At 46.7% G+C, this 22548-nt stretch overlaps 2 protein-coding genes across 8 annotated transcripts in view; both read right to left on the reverse strand.

Annotated features, from left to right (window-relative positions):
- Positions 1 to 18668, reverse strand: part of CRACR2B (calcium release activated channel regulator 2B) — a 46421-nt gene extending 27753 nt beyond the window's left edge. The window contains exon 1 of one of the 7 annotated variants that reach the window (XR_008972566.1): positions 11871 to 12082. The gene's annotated coding sequence lies outside the window, so the exon portion shown is untranslated. Of the gene's footprint in view, positions 1 to 11870; positions 12085 to 18554 lie in introns of those variants that run through there. The other 6 variants (XR_008972565.1, XM_057412789.1, XM_057412791.1 and 3 more) reach the window with 6 other exon arrangements.
- RPLP2 (ribosomal protein lateral stalk subunit P2) overlaps positions 1 to 22548 on the reverse strand; it is a 142270-nt gene that overhangs the window by 82335 nt on the left and 37387 nt on the right. The window lies entirely within an intron of this gene.

Consider the following 22548-nt stretch of genomic DNA (forward strand, 5'->3'; position numbering starts at 1 on the left):
GCCGAGCCCCGCGGCCGAGCCCAGCCCTGCGACGGCCGAGAGCATCCCCCGGAAGCCGCCTGCCGAGCCCCAGGAGGATGCAGGAGACCACGCAGCATTTCCCAGCAAGGCAGAGGAGGAAGAGCTGGACTCAGGAAAAGAGAAGCTGGCGGTGGGAGAGCCGGCAAGCACAGCAGCTACACCAGCCCCAGTGACAAGTACAGCAGCATCGTTTGAGAGTTCTGGAGGTTTTGAATGGACTTTGGGTATCCTTGGGACCTGCCTGCTGATTGTGATAGGGATCAGCATGTTGGCACACACACAGACTGTGTTTTACCCACAACCATTTTGTCTGATCTCAACAGTTAAGCAGAGTCAGGTTTGGGTCTTGTCTGGGATTAGACGACAATATAGGGGGACCAAGAGGTTTTCCCCAAGGCTGGACAGTCATGAGTGGCAGGGTGTGTGGGACAGTATGGGCGAGTATCTAGTCCACTGGGCCCCTCCAGTGCTTTGGAAGCGTCGGAGATGGAAGGCAGCTGTATGGAGTCCCCAGCAACAAGCTGCAGAAACTGCTGAAGGGGACAGTGAATTATTTTAAGCCTGGTGGGCCCATGGCACTTCAGGCCATCAGAGCAGAGATGCAACACAGAGATGGACTCATGATCGAGGGGTGGATTTAGCAATGGACACTATTGCCCAGGTTATTCACGAGTGTGAACACTGCACACAGTCCTGCTCTGGAAGACTGTTACAAGAGATGAAGCCTGACATCATGGACCAGATGGACGCAGCAGCTTTATAGGGACTGGTCCGTGCACTAAGATAAGAGTGCACCGAGATAAGAGTGATGGTATATTGAAAATGTGGGATCTGAGCATGACGTGAATGGTATAGAATAAGGGGTGGATAATGTCCTGGGTTCAGCAGTAGCAGTCATGTTTCTCCTTCTTGGTAGCTGGTGCAGTGCAGTGTTTTGACTTTCAGCTTGGGAACAGAGCTGATAGCGATGTTTTGATTTGGCCAAGGACTTTGTGAGCCTCCTGCCAGGGAGGAGGGGAAGCCAGGAGGAAGCAGAGACAGGACACCTGACCCAAACTGACCAAAGAGGTATTCCATACCACAGCACGTCATGCCCAGGATGTAACTGGGAGTTAGCCGGAAGGGCTGGGAGACTGCAGGGTTGGAGGAGGTATCGGTCGGAGCTTGGTCGGGCTTGGGGGCGAGTGATCAGGTCGGCTGGTGCTGAGGTGTTGTATTCTCTTCCCTTGTTATTTCCTTTATCATTATTATCATTGGTGGTAGCAGTAGTGATTTGTGTTATACCTTAGTTACTAAACTGTTCTTATCTCAACCCGTGGGAGTTGCATTCTTTTCAATTCTCCTCTCCATCCCTCCGAGAGCAGGGGGAGGGCAAGAAAGGGGGGGGAAGTGAGCGAACGAATTACCTGACTGGGTTTAAACCACAACAGAGGGGAATATTAAAGCCCGCAGGTAAATCTGCATGGGAGAAGGGATGAGACAGGGGCCTAGAACACCATGAGCAGGGCCTGCTCTCAGCTATTGCACAGCTCCCTGAATGCCCTGACCAGGATGGTTCTCTCTTGTCTTGGTTCCTCTGGCAATAACATGTGCTTTTCCTCCTCCTGCTGCTTTTCTGTACCACCTTTGAAGACCAAATCTTCCTCACAACTACAAGAACCCAGAGCAGGACAAAGGCAGATAGGAGAAAGATCTGTGCAAGTGATGGAGGAAAAAGAAGGAATGTCTCTCCCAGCCCTCTCCCACCCAGATCCCCTGGCTTGCCTTTTCCCTCTGACATTTTCTTGTTAACACTCCCCAAATAGAAACTTCATATCCTTTCATGTTTTTACAGCACAAAGAAAGGCCAGGCAATGCCTCCACTGGGAAAAATTTAATAAGCTGGGCACTCCTGCCCCCCCTTGCCTTCCAGCCTCTGTTTTGAGTGCTCGTAAGCTGCCAAATAAAATTTTAATCTGAAATGTTCACCTTTATAGGAAGGAAACCACAAAACTACCGAGAGAGATTTCAGAGGCCAAATAAAATAATTCCCATTCTTACAAGTACCTAAAACAAAAAGCCTAGGAACAAGAGCACCCCTTTAAGCACAGCACTGTCGTTGAGAAGATGCACAGAAAACTTCCCTGCCCCAACCCAACTACCAACTTACTGAGGCCACGTAACACCCTCCAGACAGCTTTTCTTCAGCAATACCACCACATTCCTTAAACCTCAATGCACTGACTGCTTTAGACTTCTTCTGCACATCTGTGTTCTGAAACATCCCTCTGGGTGCCCAAGAGACAGAAGTAGAGATAATTTTACTTTCTTATTATTAGCTTCATCATTTCTATTTCAAAAGCCAGAGCAGCCCATGCAGTTGATGTCTCCCAGCTCTGCTGCAGCAAACAAGAGATTGTACAAGGAGGGTGTTCTGTTCTCTCCAAGACATATTTGCAAGCTGAAATCAGACCCATTACATCCCTGCCTCTAGCATCCCCTCATTTTATCAAAAGCCCGGCTGTAGCTCCCAAATGTTGGCTAAGCTAAAAGCCTCTGAATTGGAAGAGCTAGGAGCCTGACAGGACAAGAGTCTGAAAAGATTTCACTAGCATAGGAAAGATCAAGCCCATTAATTGAACAGTTGGAGGACAGAGTCACTTGTTCAAGCTGCTATAAGTGGCCTCAAGCCAGATGTGGCTTTTTCAATGGTGAGGCAGCATTAGAAGAGGAACAAAACATCAAATAAGAGAGATCCCCAGTAACCAAAACAGACTGCAGCTCTGATGGGCTTCTCTCCCAGAGGTCTTTTACTGAGAAGCTCTTCATCTCCATCCCTGTTTGTAAGGGCACTGCAGAATATAAACGCAGGTATGACACAAAGCAGGCTAATAATCACTGTCATACCTTCCCCAGTCACAGATCATGACTGCAAACTACTGGGGAAGCAGCTTCATCAGCAAGATTCAGGACATCACTGAAAGACAACTTTGAAAGAGGCTGAGGTCAGTAGAATGCTAAAACTGTAGACTGGTACCAAAAGTGAGGCCAGCAGAGCTGGCTTGGGTGCAGAAAGATAGCTTGGGAAGAGCCACTCTTGCTGGACAAGTGGAGAAGGCAAAGATAGGTATGGACAGCTAATGCTTTTGGTCAGGCAAGCCTGCTAGGCTTCCCCAGTGAGATGCAGCCAAGCCTTCTCCAGTGACAAAGCCAGGGGTTGTTAACAAAACTTCCTGACAGGATGCATTTTTCAAGGTCTCTTGTGGCAGGACAAGGTAGTCATTGAGTCAGCACCAGTTGTGAATTAATTTCTACACTAGCCTGGAGTCAGGACAATCTCTGTATCTTGGACTGTTAATTTCCATCATAAGAACATCCACAATGGGTCATGAGCTCATCTAGCCCAGCGTTTTGCCTTCAACAATGGCCATGAATGGCTGATAAGATAAAAATTACAGCAGGGCAAGCACAGAGGCTCAGAGGCTTCCCTGAAGAGATCTGCCAGCTTCTAACCACTGTCAGCCTGGGCCAATTCCAGAGCCACAGGGTTCCTCTGTCATCCTCCAAGACACTTGCCCAGCCTCCCTTTGAATCTGTATGAAAACATCCACTGTTCACATGAACACACTGATAGACATGGGGTGCCTGCTGCAATCAGTGGGTACTGACAAAGATTCACAGGACTATTCCAAATGTTTGGGTACACGGTTTGACCAGCACCCACTCCATGAGAGTCCCAGCTTCAACTCAAACAAATGTTTCTTGCCACCTTCACAGCTCAAAACCATGCCACAGACCAAAAACTCCTCTACCAGGAAGATGGAAGCGCCATGGGGGCGCCAATGGGCTCCAGTCGCCCTGGTCAGCCTCAGAGTGTAATGTTTTTCTGCAGTCCCCTTTCCACACACCCAGAGGTTTGGTTGCCTGTGCTCAAGGTCAGCTCTGACATTGCACAGGCAAGATATGGGCAGTGTCCAACATCTGAACAACCTGATACAGAGCTTGAGAGAAAGCCAGTCTTCAGGACCTGTGGATTACACCAGGTATCTCCTGCCACAGTGTGTGCTGGGGCCAGCAATTGACCTGCTCCTGCAAGACAATTCTCCCAGAGCCTGGAAAGCGGATCTTCTCAGACACAGCACATAATAGGAAATGCAACTGCCAGTAAAGACAGCTAACAACAGGTCTTGTATTTCTACACAGAGGTAACTAAGACCAGTTTTAAACGTGTGTTTTAACCACCTGAGGCATAAACTGCAGTATCCTGTGCAAAACTGTGCCAGAAAGTCAGCTGGATCCCATGGGAATGGTATTCTTTGGGGAAACATAAGACCTGAATTCTAATCCTGATTCAGCTTGCCGTATGGCCCTGGGTAAGTCGCATCACCTGCCTATGCTTATAGATTGTCAGCTCCTCCTTTGGTTCTGATGCTTGTGACAGCTGGCACTTTATTTTAAGACTCAGTTCCTGGAGACTGATAATTACATAAGAAACTCAAGCATCAAAATAGTTTCAAAGCCTCAAAACTGAAGAACTAAAAACTTGAACACAGAGCTTGAAGAAACTGCAAATTTCAACACACAGAGGAACTGACCCGAGGTGCTTTTCCTGAAAAGTGAAGATTCTACTTTCAAAGTACCAATTTACTGTCTCAGAAATCTGCTTCTTGTAGCAGTAAGCAGTGTCAAACAGGTACAGAAAAGTCATGGCTAAAATGCTATCAACAGCCAAGCCCTTACCTAGGTGACGACTGTCACCACCATGTGCACATGACAACTTCATTTGTCTGATGTTTTTTTCTGCAACCCAATGACAAGGAAAGGAAAGTGGGGAGTGCTGCCAGATTTTCCACAGTTGGTCCTTAGATGACCCCAGTCACCGCAGGGCACTGTAGACACGCTGAACACACAGCATTCCTAGCAGTTGTGCCCCAGGGCAAGACAATGAAGCAACAGTTAACCAAGGCAGAAAAAACCAAGCACAACTGGCTAAGTGGCTTACCCAGGATTACAGAGCAATTCCAGCATTTGGATCCTGAAGAGCTGTAAGGGAAAGCACGTTTTTGCTTTCCTGTACCACTGAATTTATGGTGACGTGTTGGTAGAAAGGAATATTAAGGAAGAATCATTATAGGTATATAGTAAGTGTCTAAGGTATACCACAAACTAAACTGCTCAAATACTTGCCAGGAAGTTTCCCAGAAGACATCTTCCTGTATCTCTGCCCAAGACAATATTATTAGAAACAACAAAACCACCCCCATACTAAAGCTAAATATTTAAGCCATTTATTTAAACAGATCAGAAGAACTTCCCCCTCCTCCCCCTTTCCTTTCTAGTCCTAGTGCAGAAAAAGTGTCTTACAACTTCAAAGGAAGGAATTCACCAGGTGATTATGTGCGCATTTACCAGCTCTTGATGCATAGCTGCACGAGACAGGTTTGACCCCATGCATGAGAAGACATGACACAAAGAGAAGGAGATGAAGGGCTAGGGTAAGGGATCCCTGCAGCAGAAGCCTGTTGCTTCAGCAAATTACAAATGCACTGCAAAAGCATGCCAAGACGTGGTACTACAAAGCATCTGTTGCTTGATCATGGAATGGGAGTGTCACTCAGGAGCAGCTGAGTAACAAGTATGTTTTAAGAGAAAAGGGCAATAAAAGCTTCACAGGCCCTTATACCATTTTATATCAAACATACGCCATTTGCTCTGCTTGTTCTACCTTCCTTTCCCTCCCAGTGTTTTGAAAGCAAATAATTACTATAAAAAGTATTGGTTGTAGGACACAGTCACATCTACACATCCTGGATTTTATAGTCCTGTGAGATTCAGTGATCAAATACATGTATTTACAATTACTATCCTAGTTGCGTGCAAAAGTACATACTCTAAATGCATTGACAAAATCACAGACATACAAATCTGGCCAGCTGAGGAGCAGAAGTCTTGCCAAGGAATGGCACTGACCCCCATGTCACACTGGCTTCCACACAGGCTGAATTTCCAAAAGCTGCTCAAAGAAACAGGGCACCCATTAGGTGAAAATTGTTTTAACAGGCTCTGCGCAGTGCCTTACAAGGCTGGGAGCAGAGCAGAGTTATTCCACAGTGTACTTTGCTCTAAACTATTTTTTTCTTTCCTTTCTCTAGGAAATTTGTTTCCATTGTTTGGAATTTGTTTGGGTGGTTGTTGGGTTCTCCCTTCCCAAAGGGAACAGCAGGAAAAAAAATACAGTGAAAAAAAAAAAAAGAAAAACATCAATTGTTTTATGGGGTTGTGTTTTTTTTCTTTTTTTAAAAAAAAAAAAAACTAAGAAACCTATGCACACCCTGGGCAGAGAGCCTGAAATCAGGTGTAATATCTAGAGCTACACTTCACTCACTTTTTTTCTCTCTCTCTTTTAATTTTTTCTCTCTCTCTTTTAATTGCCTGCACTTCATTGTACTCTTTAAGGAAACGGGAATGAATCCAGGAACCTTTGTGTTGTTTACTCATCAGGAGTTTAGCCCAGCTTGATAGCCCTGAGCTAACCCCTGCTGCAATATCGATGGGTGACTACATTATGAGATATGCCAGTACAATACAGAGGTATATCCCAGAAACATAGGCAGCTGCAAGCGGCTCGGTCATTCCAACTAGCATCTTAAAGAAAGGTGCTCTGCTGCAGTTCACCATTTCCCTCACTGAAGTTCAGCAAAGAGGAGCTTATCATACCAACTTCTTGATCTTTGCTAAAAACACTTGCCACAGAGGCACTTGTTTGATGCAGACTATGCTCCTATCTGCAAACACCTTGAGACTGGTAAGAATTCTGTTCTTATTTCATGAGATGAACAAATAAAATTCTTAAAACTGCATTTACTGATACTTCCCAATTCAACAGCACAACAGAAAGAACCAACACATGCCAAGGACCATTAATGTAAGAAGTCTTCAACTCAGATAGGTAACCGCAACATACCCAACCAACACTCTTTCCCCCAGAACCTGCCCCAAGTCCTCCATCACACACACATGTTGTTCTCCAGCTATGCCCATCGCAAACCAGTGACACTTGTCAGCTCTCTCACACTGGCAGTGTGGCAGCACTTGCAAACCTTGAGGGTGTGTGTTTGCACTGGAACCGCTCCTACTAATTGGGGTTTTGGCTTTGTTGGATTGTTTTGCTTGGGGAGTGGAGAGAGAAAGCATCAGTTTTTCCTCTAACAGTATTTGGGCCAAGAGTTAAATCTCAGCAATTAAAAGCAAAATCCTAACCATATTTTTTCCATAAACAGCTAATGGCCTGGGATCTGTCAATACAACTAGCACACAGCTGATTTTTGAGAAAATAAAGAGCATGTCTGCAATCAGACATGACAAATAGCAACAGCTAGGTTAAAAACAACTAATTTTTGCAAATTCCTTCACTTTCTAACAGCTTACAAGTTTCTTAAGAGACAGAACAGAACATTGCAACATCTCATACAACACAGTGTAAGGATTCATCTAATATACCAAAGCAGCAGAGGAATGGAAAAACCTTTGGCATCAAGAAGAATTCATTGTATTTTCATAGGCTGGAGAGCGTGCTGCACAGCCACAAAGGACACAGTTAGCCAGCTGTAAGTAAACATCATTCACTTAGTGAAGTGGAAAAGCCTCTGAGCAGTATTGAGTTTCCTGCTGATGCCACTGCTGTTAATGTTCTACCACAAATATGTGGTTGTTAGAGAACAATCAGCTCTAGAACACAATTGACAAAGACAGATATTTTAGTGTGAAGAGATAATACAGTCTTGATTCACATCAGCGGAACGGTGTTATGAAGTTGAAGTTAGATGCTGCAAGTAGGAAGATTACACCTGTGTAACACCAAGCATGTTGACCTCAGAATAAGTGCTCTGCTCTGCTGGTGATACCTACAGGCCAGGCAGGCAGGAGCCAAACAAACTTTCTTTGCCAGCCGAGATGTGGGAAAAGACAAAGGGCTTGGCTCTTGACATCAGACACACTGGATGATTTTTGAATCAAAGTGAAAACTGAGGACTGGGAACTCTCCTTTTCCAAGGGATGGTGTGGCAGACAGGAAGGCCCCAGAAGGAAGACAAGCTCCAGACCTAAGCTGGCATTTCAAAGCTCTTCAAATAGTCTTTACAGGAAATTACGTAATTCCGGAGCAGCTCCTCAGCCTGTTTAATTCAACATTGCTGGCAACTTCCTCCTGCCTTACCTGCGCCTTTAGCAAAGGGAGCCCTTGGGTGCAGAGCAGGTTGTACCAGAGACAACAACCAGGAGTCTTCTGCTGGGCTCATGCCACTAGTTATTGAACAGCTAAGATGTCATTCAGGAAAACTCCACCCATGACAAGCAACACCTTGGCTGCTACAGCTCAGCAAGGACACATCAGCAGAAATGCTGCTGCGGAGACTCCTTTCACACCCCGAGAGCAGCAGAGGCACAGGTATATGAGGTTCTCCCCCAACTCTCAAGAATGCAACCACACTTGGTGTCCTGCAGAGAAAATTCAGGCTGAAAGGAGCACACTTCAGTCCTGTGCTGGTGGTGAGTTAGACACTCTGCCAGCGTCCTTGAAACACTTCAAGGGCAAAATTATACTACACAGAAACAGCCTTTTGTCGAACAAATAGATAAAAGGTTCTGTTGGATACACAAAACTTCAAATGCAAAAACTTGGTTTTTGTGAGTTGCCTATGTATCCAGTTCCTGAATGGCAGAGATGATGAAGAATTGTCCTCAGTCATTATCATCTTTAAGAAAAGAACCCAGGAGCATCAGATAAAATAGGTGGTGGCAGTTGCACATCAAGCAGGAGGAGGCACTACTCTGCAAACCATTACAACGTGGGGCTTGCTGACATGGGATGCTGAGGCTGTCACAGGAGTTCATGGGCTGCAGAAGTGACTGGGTTTCTTATTCCCCAAGTTTGTCCATAAAGGACTGCAACTGTTTGGTCCGAGCCACAAACAGACAGAAAAGTGTACTGGGAAAGTATCATTACACATTCATGCTGGGAAGATGAGGGTATTTGCCATTGGCTACTGTTGGAGACACAGTGCTGGTTCAGCCTGGCTGTTCCCCAGCATGAATAGAAGCTCCTTCCTCATCAGCAGGAGCCACGCTCAAAGTCTTCCACTAAAAGGACCACAGCATTTGCTACATTTTCACTAAGGACAGTCCTATGAACTGGATATGGTACTCCATCAGCCAAAGGTCAGGCTTCTTCCCACAACTATCACTGCCATCAAACCCATAACTTGGATGCCAAACTCAACTCAGACTCCCCCCTTGGAGTTCTCAGATTCTAGCTATGCAATACTAGAACAAAGATTTTCCTTTCCAGCAAGAAGCTGAATCTCTTTATGACAAGCCATACACTTTGTCTAACCTCAACAGGAACCCTTCTGGGCTGCTGTTACCTGTGCACACTCATCCAGCACAATCATGTAAGTCAATTGCCCTCTCTAGGCATCTTGTCACTAGTTTTCACCTCTGTTGTAAGAGAGGGATACAAGTGGTGTTGGATTCATGGAGGATGATCTTTCTGCCACCCAGCCTTGGGGGTGCTGAACAAGAAAGGTTGACTGCTGCCCCTAATTAGCTCCCGGTCTTGTCTGTCACTTCTTCATTAAATATTTTAACACCCACCCACTGTCCTGAGCTCAAGCCCCTTCTGGCCAGCTGCAAGTTTTCCTCAGCCACTTTATTGTCCTCTTTGTGCAAAGGCTAAAAATCCTGTGACAATCCTATCTCAGCTGAAGTACCACAGAACTGAGCAAGAGCCTTACCTTTGTTGATCAAGATCCCTGGTCTTGAAATCAGCCTCATACAAACAAAATAATCATAGCCTTATGTTATCCTCAAATAGCTCCCCCATCATACACACGCATAGATGAAATACCAAACCAGAACACCAGACCACCCAGCCCCTTTTCAAAGGAGAAACTTCTTTTTGGAGAAGCACCCACTCACACTGCTTACTGAATACAAGTGAGAGACAATGATTTCTTCTCCAGTGGAGCTGGCAAGTTCTCTGCAGCACTTGAAACCTCCTTAACCAGAGGGCCACAACTGCAGGGGGATGCATAAAGTATGAAGTTCAGGCATCTTTTCTTCATCCCAGGAAATTCACCTCCAATATCTTGAGAACTGGACACAGTGATCTCACCCCCATGACCTTTTCTAGGCTGTATGTTAGCACTGGGACCAGGAGGACAAGCTTTACATCACTATGAATCTGCAAGATGCACTTAAAGGACAAATGTGGTTTGCAAAGATTAACGAGTAGGAATGACTATGGAGAGGATTTCTAGGCACCTCAACTCCCTGGAGAAGCCTCTGCGTGGCTGGTGCTGCATTGGTTTTGCCCAGGAGCGATGTGTGAGACCCATAGACAGTTTGACCTTTCTGCAAATGCTATTAAAACAACAAACAGAGCAGAGGCAGCTGGGTGAAGCCTATTTCCAAGAAGATGCTTAACCCACTCTGCCTCACAGAGATGAAAATGGCCATAAGCATAGGTGTGCGACACTTGGTTATCTCTGAGCTAAGGATCTACCCTGACAACAGTGGGTATACAGGTAAAGATTTGCCCCTTCCTGTGAGCTGAGGAGATGTTGGCTGTGCTAGGCAAGACACCTTTCCTGAAACGCCAGTGTAATCTGTGCACTGGAAAAGAATGAAATCCATGCCGTGAATAGAGACACCTCTTGGCTGTCAAACCTCTGAGGGCACCACAGGTGAACTCAACATTCCCACTCTTTCTCCCCAAAGAATAGGCGATTGGTCTTAATGTACAAGAATTCCAAGATCTCATACAAGATACCAGAAACATCCTCTCCCATTCAGGGGGGACAATCACACCAAAATACTGAATTCTCAGATTTCTACAAGACAGAAAACTACAGAATGTTCTAAGCAGCCACAAGCCCTGAGCTGCTCTTCCACAAAGTGGGATAACAACTGGAAGGCACATGTTTCCTGCATACCAGGAACAGCTTAGGGCAAAGAGCAGTTAAAATTAAGGAATAGAATTTGAAGCAAACTCAGAAGCAGACACTGTCTGAGAAGTGCTTTTGTTCAACTTGTGCAACTGTTCTGGGAATATTCCCCTCTTTGACAAAAGCTTACACTGAGTCAGAAGATCACAGCAGAAACACTGATACAGGATTAAGGGGCGGGGGGGGAGACATAGGTGTGCTTATGAGAGACAGTGGAGAAATTCCTGACAAATGTTTTAAAAGAAAATTTTCTAAGTCTTCACAAAGTATGCAGCAGAAAATCCTTAGTTTTCACTCTAGGCAGCTCAAGACATCCGTTTCATAAGAAAACATTATAACCCCACATATTATAAGCCCTTATTTTCCCCCTCTACTTTTGAGTAATCCTTACACTGCAATGTAATCATTACAGCCATTAATCTAAAACAGCAGTTCCCCAAATCAATGAGTCAATAGAATTAGTTAAGCCACCTGCAGAACCATATCAGAACTGAGAGCAAGTTCCTTCAGTTCCACTTTTGCAAAGACCTTGGGTGATCCGGGCTGAAGCATGAACCCTGTTAATTAAGCACCTCCAGCTCCTGAAAACCAATCCATAAATTTTCCTTCCTCCATCGTGGGAATAATGACCATTTTTTTCTGTGCAGTAGTGTACAGTGACACTGCACTGAGGTTTACTCTGCTGCTTTAAAGCAAAAGCAGGAAGTCGGAACAGAAAGTTCCTAGGGAGAAACTGTGCTGAGACACAGCAACTTACAAAGCTGTCCAGACCTCCTTCTCAAGTAATTCCTTGCCCAAATCAGAGAGGCTTTCCTCCCTCCCCTCCCCTCCACCCCATTTGCTCTCTCTGCAGGTGTCCCCAGGTACCTGGAGCGGTAGAACAGTATCGCTTCCCTTCCCTGGAACCAGCAGTATATTCCGCAGCAGAAAGCTGGTGGAGAACAAACACTGCCACTGTAAATAGAGTATCAGAGCAGGTCCAAGCTAGGAGGTGTGGTTTGCAATGCTCCCTGCGCATCTCATCCCCCTTCCAATGTAGGCTAGCAGCCATGGGTTCAGAAAGCAGCGCAAGAAAATTTGCCACTAAGCTCCCAAGGTAAATTCCTTGTAACCCTGTCTTGAATGCAGCTGTAAAGGAGAAGGGCTGGTTTCTGAGCTGCCTTAGGCAGGAGGGAAAGAAGAGGTAAGAAAGTAGATAATCCCTCATCTCACACTGACCTTACCTTCCCTGAGAAACTCTAGCTGTAGCTGCAGCTACCCTCTCTTGTAAGTAGCTAGCTGCCTATCTCCCTGATGTCAACAGGGACAGAGCTGGAAACTACCCGTGAATCCTGTCTCAAGTTTGCTTCAACATCTACATAGCTGGCAACCTGTTTCACAAAGTGAAGCACAGAGAGCATAGGAAAAAAGAAAGGCAAAGGGCAAGATGACAGCACAAGGAGCGTCTTTCTAATGCACAGTAAAACATACCCTGCAATGGGGTGCAGACCCCAGGACTTCCTCACTAAAGCAGCCAGAGATGTCACCCTCTATCCTGCCACTGACCAGAGCGCCCCTCTATCCCACAGCACCATCAACAGGAAGCAAAGCCACCCCTGCCTGATGACAGTTGGAGATGATGATGGGGATTTTACACCCAGTGGCAGCTCCAGGGCTTCCAGGCAGCATGAAGCTTCCCCTGAGCTGTGTCAGCTCCCACTAGTTAAACCTGAGGACTTCTTGGATGGTGACAAAGAAAAAAGAGCATGTTGAGACCCTGGCAGGCTGGCTCTTCATCACCTAGTATGAAGAGCAGTATAGTTAGCAGGGGTAGAGTCCCCTCTGCTCACCCCTGCCCCAAATGCCTCTTTGTGTCAGCCCTGAAGGATAATATTTGCCCAGCAAACAAGCTTTGCCATACCATACAATTCATGAGCAGGCAAGCCTAGCCTCTACAGAGAGCAACCCACTTTTCCACTGATTCCCATTGAGATTCCTGGTGTCTGAACAGCAGAGACCTCATCATCCCGCAAACAGAGGAGCTCCAAATAGCCCCATCCTCCCAGCAGCAAGCAATGACGGGGCCTGCAGAAAGCAAATGTGAAGGTGGGTCCTTCCCAATTTCAAAGATTTTTAAATTATTTCAAAAACCAGACTAAAAACATGCACATGAAGACTACTACAAACTGTCACATTTGTCTTTAATGCAGGTATAACAAGGCTAGTGAGCTTCCCCAGGCCAGCTGAGGGCTCTGTGCTGCTGGACGCCATCTCTGCTCCTCTCCAGTCCTCAAGGGTTCAGCCTTGCCTCAGCCCCAGGACCACACATCCTTTGGGGGAGGCTCTAACAGTGTAGCTGAGACAACAAAAAAACCCAGACCCACCCATACCAGGTACCTGTCCCTGAGCAGAAGAGTTTACTCACCATTTTGTTTACTGTTGCTGCAGAGGCAATGCTTACACTGAACCGTGGTCTCAGCTGGGATGCTGCTAGAACAGCACAAAACCCAGAGCAAACCTCTCTTCTGCACCTTTCAGCCTGCCCTGTCTCTAATCTCTGCCTGGGCTCCTTTATAAAGCTTCCCTTAGTACTGACCAGAACAAAATAAATAGCATTTTGGAGCTATCTTAATGAAATGAAATAATGAAATTACATGGATAAAGGTCAGGAAATATGAAAAGTTACAGTTCCCATAGTAATGCTAATTCAACCATACTACACATCCTGTGCCTTTAGCAGTACACAAAGAAAAAGGCTTCAACCACTCATGCCAAAAAGGTTTTTGATTTAGTAAAGACACTTGAATACCACCCCTCACATGCATTGTTCAGAGAAGCAGATTTTCAGATCGAATTGGATTAAGCCAACCTAAGTATCAATATCCAGGGCAACAGCAAGAGCTCTCAAACATGGTTACAGACTGAACATTATTTGCCCAACCTGAATAAAGGAAAGGGATCCAGGCATCAGAACAGGTTGAGTCACCAAGTATCAGTCACCATGGATTCTGCACTTTGGTGCAGCAGGGAGCTGGTAAGAAGAGTGGGGAGAGAACAACTGACCAGCCCCCACGCCCCCGGAACTTGTAAATGTTAATCCATTTCTATTAAATGCTTATTTATTTGGTACTGACAGCTTGAAATATCCCCCTTCACGAGTCTGGAAACAGGCTGTGAATGAACTACAGCCATGCTGACCTTTCTCCAGTGCAAATCTGCTTATTGCTCTGCTCTCCACGCTCCTGAGGTCTTATCTTCATGCTTTACATAAAGCCCACATTACTCTTCCCATAGAGAACAGCTACAAGTGGTACATTTGCATTTAGCAGCTTTGAGTGAGCAAACAGATTTGCATGGGAAGCAAAAGACTCTTCTTGTGCCATAGGAAATACATTAAATCGAAGGGGGTTCTGCATTTGTACTGGAGCCACAAGCAAGAGCTATGGCAAAAATAAGGCTCAGCAATATTTACACAACTCGTCTTCACCTCAGCTGCCTCCATGGGCGTACAGCTCACCTTCCCTAGCCACTGCATGGCCATGCTAGTCCTTGCCAATAGATAAGCTGGTCAGTTTTCTTTTACAGAGGGTCAGTCCATTTGTCCAAAGAGAAAACTTCAACACCAAGCATGCTTTTGACATACAGGTTACCTACAGCTTAAATTCCCAGCTGGAGATGAGCTTGCTTTCCTCCTCTTGATTTTACAAAGTGGAAACTGAGGCAGATAAAAGCACTACTCTTACACAGAGATGATTTTGTGAATAAGATGGAGAGGTGTTTGGCTTCTACAGCAGGGAGGGCCACTGAGTTTTCCTGTATTACACATTAGATCTGCCTCCCTGCACCTGCACCTCTCCCAGGCTCCCTCTACACCCATTCTACTGCTTGCAGCTAGCCTGCGGTCTGCTTCTAACCCTCCTTTTCCAGGGGCTGCACTCACCTCACTGTGCCCAGACACAGTTGGATGTTTCCCAAGAGGTTTGCTTTCCATAGCCTAAATAACATACCTAGACATTCCACAATCTTATTTTTAACACTACACAGCTGCCAGTGCTACTCCCCCAAAGGTTTGCAGATATCCTGCTTGTTATTCTTTTGAAGAGCTTGAGATAGGAAGCAATAAACAGCCAGACACTGTTACCTCGATTGCACAGCTGCAATTGACATTTTTCAAGCCTTCACTGCATTGCTTTAGCCTTCATCCAGCACACATGACAGAGGCTAATTCTTTCAACAAGCTGTAGAAGATGTCTTAGAGCTCTCCCCTTATTCATATTCCCATGTCCTCTTTAGAAATGCAGGCTGCCTCAGCCCATGATATACAGTCTGCTGTGAACAGCAACATCTCTGCATCTGCCAGGGTCTCACCAGAACCACCAGCCAGCCCCATGCCCAGGCAGTGCTGGACCACCACAATAGATACCAGTACGTTCATAGCTGCCAGTCACGTTTTTACCCTTGCAAACCAGGTAGTGGCTTCTACATGGATGGGGCCATTAACTGGTGCAGAAAAGTGATACTAGCACAAGGATCAGAACTACAGAAGCAGGAACAACAGCTCCTCCTTCAGACCTCACCTCTGCTAAATTCACTGCAATCACACATTTCATTAGATAGAAAGCAGGATTTTACAAGCCTCTTTGCTCTCAATCTTATTACTTCACAGATCTTCCTCCAGTTATGCCAACCAGATGACAGCACTGTACCCTTCCAGAGCATCATACCATACCCCATGTCTTCCCAAACAAACCTATGATTAAAGTCACAGTCTCTAAGAGCACAAGACAGTATTTGTTCCAGTTTCAGTGCTCTGCGACACATGGTTATGAGGAAAACACTTGGTTGAAAAGTCCACAGGACTTCCCGGTCACAATACCACAACCTGAACAAAGCATGGGCAAACCCACCATGGCTCCAGACTTCATTTGGAAGTTCACGGTGCCACAACCTCCACACAACCCACACCAGCTATTAACCTGAGGTTTTAGGTCAAAGCTCACAGTGCTTGTTATTCCACTTGAGGCCCTAGTTGCTGCAGTCAAGTGAAATACTGAGGTTCAAGCATTCCTGGCAGCTTATACAGACATGCAGAAACCTCCAAGACAATCAGAAATCAGCACGAGAAAGCAAATTAATAACATCAGTTCATTTTTTTTTGTGTGGTTTTATTTGTTTTTAATGAAAAGACACTTATGTGCTGCAAACCTTTCCAGCATATGGCCTGAGAAGAGCACACTGTGCTCCCTGCCTCAGCAGGAGCACGCAGGGAATACTTAGTGGATCCACCCCAGTGGTCCACGCACAGCAGCAGAGGTCAGGTTTGCTTAGTGAAATGTGCTATTAGGTCCATGCACAGGGAAATCCTCCTCGGCATCAGTCAAGAAATTAAAGCTTTAGGATGCAGGATGAGGAAAAGAGAACACTGCCAGAAAAATATTAAGACAAGTGACCAGAGCATGGATAGCATCTCACTTTCAAGCAGCTGGGCTATCCCTATCTCAAAGGATACACACTGGCAAAGGACAGAAGCCCTACTAGTTGTTGCAATTCTGCTCTTTCGTTGTGACAAAAACACAGACTGTTCAAGATCCAGTCCTTCAAAGTAAACCAAGTATTTCCACCTCAGACTTTATATGGACAGCAGGCAAAGGAGCCTGGCAGGAACAGGGAAGAGACTGCTCTGCTTCATGGAAGACAACACACTTGCCACAGCTGAAGTTTCTTGTCACTATCTTTAAATCCAAGATGAGCTCCTACAAGCAGCAAGGAGAGGTGGGAGGATTCAGTCCCCAGAGCAGCCTTATCAAACCAAAAAAGATTCAGGCAGTGAATAGCATGTGGGCTATATTATGGAAACCAAACCTTGTGTATCACACATAAGGATCAATATCTGCAAGCTCTCTGACCATGACGAACATTGTGCATGGAGCTGTGCCCATATGATTTGTGTTACTGCCAACTGTCCTCATCCCATTAGTTTATTCTCTGATGCTGCCTGGCAAAATCACAAGTTAACAGCAGTCCCTCAGCACTGCCTGTGTACTGCCAAAGTCAGCCCCACATGGAGCCCTCCTTTGCAGTACAATCTTTAGATCAGTAGATGGTAGGGTCTTGATTCATTAGATGCATTAAATTGCCATGGGAGGAGAAATGTTCCTATCTGATGGTGACAAAATAGCCAAGCAGGCTTTCCAATCAGACAGTTCATACTATCCAGATTAGCTTGCCACAGCAGAGAGACCAAGAGAAGAGTGATGCTGTGGAGAATAAGAACAACATTGTTCGCTCAGCAAGGTAGCTTCAGAGAGATTTTATACTGTCTTATGAAGGATCCTAACATTTTATGCCTCAGGCCTCGTATCAGTCTCTGTGCAGCAGGAGGCCCTGGCAAAGAGAGGTTTCTTCCACTCCAGCCCATATTGGAATCTCCTCTGGACCACCTAAATTGGCCAGTGACAGTACAGACTAGATTTGTTATCAGTTTGATCTAGGCAAGCAATTTCAGTGGCCCTCAGATTTGTAAGTATATATATATATTCATTTGTATGTACCTGCTTATACAATCCTCAGAATATGAAGAATAAGATGCCATCGCCCCTGAACCTGGGTAAGCAAGGTTACAAGCTGCCAGTTTTCCAAGGGCCCCTTGATGCACAACAGCCATCATCTCTGTCAGAATAAGCAGGGACTCAGCGGGTCATGTCTTAACACATTATGTTGGGATTATCCCGCCTCCTCCAGACACGGCCATCTCCCTGTATCAGAGGCTGATGCGCGCTCGCCTCTTTTCCCCTTGGCTGTTTTCAGGAAGTCCTACAGGAAGGACCTGAGGTTCAACACAAAAGTTCACCAAAGTGCATCCGATGCGCATGGTATGTTAAAGAGAAAGACACTGCCGTCTTAGGAGAAGGAAATCTCTGCTCTTTTTTCCTTCCAAAGAGAAGGAGAAGCAGCACTAATGCAGCTGCCATAGGGATGCATCTTTACCGTGCAGTGTCATCTGCGCCTGCATTGTGGCAAGGAAGAACATTCCTTGAGCAGAGGATGCTGAAAAATGAAGAGGAAAATAAAAGCTCTCCATTCAGGTCCAGCACACAAGACCTCATCTCAAAGGAGCCTGCGGACTTAAGAGTCACGGCAGCTTCCCAAGCCCAGACCCCACCATGGCAGAGCGCTCCATCCCATGGCCACGGTGACAGCTACGGCTCAGGAGCAGTGTGCGGCGGGACACACCGGTCCTTCCCCAGCCAGCAGCCAGCGGGCACCGACAGCTGGTGCCGAGGCAGGTATGTCACCCCGGACAGGCAAGGACCCCAGCCCTCCACTCCCCTCACCCCACAGGGGCACGGAGGGACCGCGGAGGCTGCCAAGGGGCTCGTGAAGGCCCGGCCGGGGTCCTTCGCTGCGGCGGCCGCTCCCCAACACCTCGCCTGCCGGCTCCTGAGGGGATCCTGCCCGGCGGCGCGGACGCCAGCGGCCGCACAAAATGGGGAGGGGGCGGTGAGGGGACCCGCGCCCAGGGGCAGTGAGCCCTCAGCCCGCCCGCCCCGGGGAGTCCCTCGCGCCGCTTACCTAGTCCGGCCAAGGGAGAGCGGAGCGGCCACCTGCGGCCGCCCCGCGCAGGGCAGCGGGCGAGCGGAGCCGCCGCGAGAGCTGGATGCGGCCCCGACCCGGAAATGAGCGGGGCCGCGGGCGGGCGGGCGAGCGAGAGCAGAACCCGGCGCACAGCCGGGGTGCACCGGGCCGGGGCGAGCAGCGACACCGACAGAGCCCGGCCCGGCCTCAAACTGCCCCCAAAAGGCAGGGAGCCCGCGGGCTGCGGCGTGCGCACCCAGCCCTGCCCGCTGCCGCTCCGCCGGCAGAGCACAGCCCTGCTGACGGGAGAAAGAGCAACTTCAACGGCTGCCGGCACCGAGCGGGGATGCTCGTCCTTTGCTAGTAGCAGAGGTGCAAAAGCTGCTTGCGGTAGCAGCTGCGTGCTACAGTACTTACAGCACTTGTACCTGTCCTGTGATGGCACATAACAAAGCGGACTTCTACACTTCACTGCTGCCAACAGACTGGAAAAAGAGCCCGAGTCCTGCGGCGCCTGTTGGGCACCTGCAGCAGCAAACCCCAGCCTGTGTGGGGCTACTGTCCCTGGCCTGGGTGTCCCTGCTCGGCAGCCCGGCCAGCAGTGCCAGGGACTCACACCAAGGAAAGTCCCCAGCCATCCCAGAGCCAAGGGCTGGTGGTTTCCATGTGCCCAGCTGGAAATTAATCAGGGCAACCTTGGCATCCAGCTGAAATAGGCAGACGACAGCCAGTAAGATGCATTTCACCTAGTGACAAACAGGGGCATAAGTGACAGGGTTCAGTTTCCCCCAGAAGATGCCCCGGAATTGGGGAAGTTTCAACTTTGTGATTAACTTCTTACCAACAGGTGCCAAGCACCTGCAATTGACACAAGATGGTGCTCAGTTCCTCTTGGAAACCAGGGTCTACCCAGAAGCTCCAATAAAACAGAGACATTTTGGCTTAAGAACTGAGCCAAAATGCACCATTTTTCACCTCTAGATGATGCCCCATCCATCACAGGTGGATGCATGTTTACCCTAAAAGGACTTAGAATGGGGCAGGGCCCAGCAACACAAACCCACAGCATAAAGTGCATTCAAAAATATTTAATAAGCCTTTAAATAGCAAGACAAGCAACCTACCACAGCCAGGTAAATAAATTGAGGAAGTTTTTATTAGAAGTTATATTTCTGCCAAAATAAATAGGTACATTTTCTTCAGCAAAACATTAGAAAAAGGAAAAAAAAAGAAAAAAAAAAGCATCAATTTAATACTGAACTTTTAAAGTGACTGTGAACACTACTTAATGATGGTGCTGAGTAAATACAAAACTTGTGTATGCTATTGCTGGTCTAGCTGCTGCTCTGACATCAGTAATCTCCACAGGATCTCTATGTGTATTGTGTGCTTAAGGGTCTTCTCACGCTCAGTGACAGCAGTGGAGCCTCAGGACACACCGAGCTCAAAGAACTGCTTTAGATGCTGGTTTCAAGAGCAAGAAAAAACCACAGAAGGAAGAGGTATTTATTTCAAAGTTACTTTTATGAGTCTTCTGTTTGGAACTAGAGGTTTCCCCTCCCTGTGCAGAAGGGCTGATGTGGATCTACATAGTGAGGTGGATGCACAGTTAAGAGACTGTCCTGGTGGAGCTGCCTGCAGACTGGAACCAGAGCAATGTCCCATTGGTACATGCAAGGGGAAGGAGAGAGAGGAGCAAGCAGTGCTGCAGTTCGAGGGGCAGCTGCCACAGGGACACAGAGGGCAGGCAGGCCAGAGTCCACTGTGAAGGCACAGGGTGTTTGGCACAAGCAACCCAGCTGATGTGGCAGCCAAGTGAGGTGGTCTGTTCCCTCATTGAGTTAAGGAGAAGATGGCAACAAAGCTTGAGAAAACCGTTGGCAAGGCCCTCTCTGACTTTGGCAACACTCAGCCCTGCTACCCACCACATTTAGTGTGTGTTTAGCAGAAACGGACCCCTAAGGGAAACACACACACTGAGCTTCAGGTATTTCTCCCACCACCACTCTGGCAAGTGAGAGCTCTTCTCTCTGAGAAATGAGTTAATTACTAGATTCATTTTTAAAAGTGGACAAAACCACTGGTGAATACACAGCAAGTTCTAGGGACACCCCAGTGCTGGCAGACAGCAGATTATCTTTTATCATCTGATCTGGGTGTTGCAGGTACACATGCTTCCAGAAAGCCACGAGAAAATGCCTCCTAGGTCCTATAGATAGTGGTCAGAAGTGAAGCATGTTCTCCTACCCCTTGAAAATCAGCTTGCAACAATATTAGCAGTAGGGCAGGCAGCAAACCAAACCCAATACACCACACACACACCTATGGCTTACAGAGCATGCCATAGATATGGACTATTGTAAGCAACATAAAACAACTCTACAGTGTTGTTCCAGGTTAGTGGTTAGTTAGATGATTAAGTTCACCATTAGCCTTGTTAAAAGCAGCAAGCAGTACCACAGGAAGGAGAGGAGAAAAAGAAAGTGGATTCCTGAATGCAAGACCCTTGCAAGGGTTGGGACTCTTGCAGAGTTCAAGTGAATGCTGTAAGGACAACTGGACATTGACTGCAAGCTGAACCGTTGGTCCTGGAACCTTACCTCTCAACCACCATATTCTGGAGAGCAGACAGGCCCTGGCAACTACCCGCTGGGCTGCCCAGCCACATGTTTTGCTGAAGAAGGGGCCAACTGCTACAGATGATTACCTCGTTCCTATGAACTTTACAACTGGAGGTTAATCAGCAGCTCCTGCCCAAAGATAATACATGTCATGATGTACATGTGGAGCAAGGGCTCAAAGAATTCCAGTTATCACAATAAAGCCCTCCATATCCAATCCAGAGCCTATCATGAGGTTTCCAGGGATTTCAAAGAAGTGAGACCTGATCTAGAGGAGGCAGAACTGCATAGCAAAAAGCTGTTCTCCAAAGCAGCCTCATCCTTTTTCTGTATCAGCAGGCAAGATCCTTTGCAATCTGTGATAAATGAGCAGGAAGGATTTCAAGCAAATGCATGAAATCTTTCTTAAGAAAGAGGAGGGTAGGTCTGAGGTATTTTCAACAGATCTGCAGTTTCTTCATCAGAGCTTGCATCTATAAAGCCAACAAGTATCATACAATAGCCATTGCATGACTTGGGGAATAAACACAAAGAAAGGGTTAATACAATGTGGTGCTTTCCCAGTATCTGTTCACACCCTGCAAATCAGCATAGGGAAAACAGAAGTTTCCTCCCTGAAGAGTTAGACCTTTATATTTAAAGCCAGGCTTTAGTTTGTGGTTACAGTTTAAAGTGTGCAAAAGCTTCTCTTTGAGAGGTTAATACAATTAACTAAATAACAAATGAGGCGAAACAAAGAAACTCAGGCCTTTTACCAGGCACAGGGGTTCATCTCTTGAAATGCATGGACCAAAACCAGCAAGCCTTCCGAGTCAGAGCACAGGAAGACAGTGGCACCAGCCCACTCAGTTCTGATGCCAAAGGAGAACAGAAAAGATCCAGCAGATAAGGGTGCCAAGCTGCAATTCCTTAGCATGCTCTGTTGCCAGGAGAATTTTGTTTCATAGTTTAGTGGTTTACATAATCACTCAGTGGTTTTACCAGTCCAGGAAGAAGGGATAAAAAAAATAGTTGCATCATTTTCTCCACCCATATATTAACACAAACAAGGCAGAGTCAAAAGGGCAGCAGCTTCTAAGCACAAGATTTTCCTTTTCTAGCTCTAGCCCTCACAGATGTTTTGCTTCTGGATGAAACGCCTTCATTTCTTGCCACTAAGCATTTATAGGTTCTTGCCACTTACTCTGTGTGCATAACAGACAAGAGAAATGCATTTGGCAAACGAAGCAGCTGTGCATGTGCCTTTCCCTCAGAAAAGGTAGCCCAGAGAGAAGTGGGAGAAAAGAAATCCCACACCAAACCACAAAATAAACACCTTTTCTTACTTCCAGTTTTCATCAAATTCATCCTGCTCTCCGTAACTGACAGTA

The sequence above is a fragment of the Pezoporus wallicus genome, unplaced genomic scaffold (genome assembly GCF_028554395.1).
Source record: "Pezoporus wallicus isolate ANWC-B61680 ecotype Strahan unplaced genomic scaffold, APGP_CSIRO_Pwel_v1 scaffold_6885, whole genome shotgun sequence".
Taxonomy (NCBI): Eukaryota; Metazoa; Chordata; class Aves; order Psittaciformes; family Psittacidae; genus Pezoporus; species Pezoporus wallicus.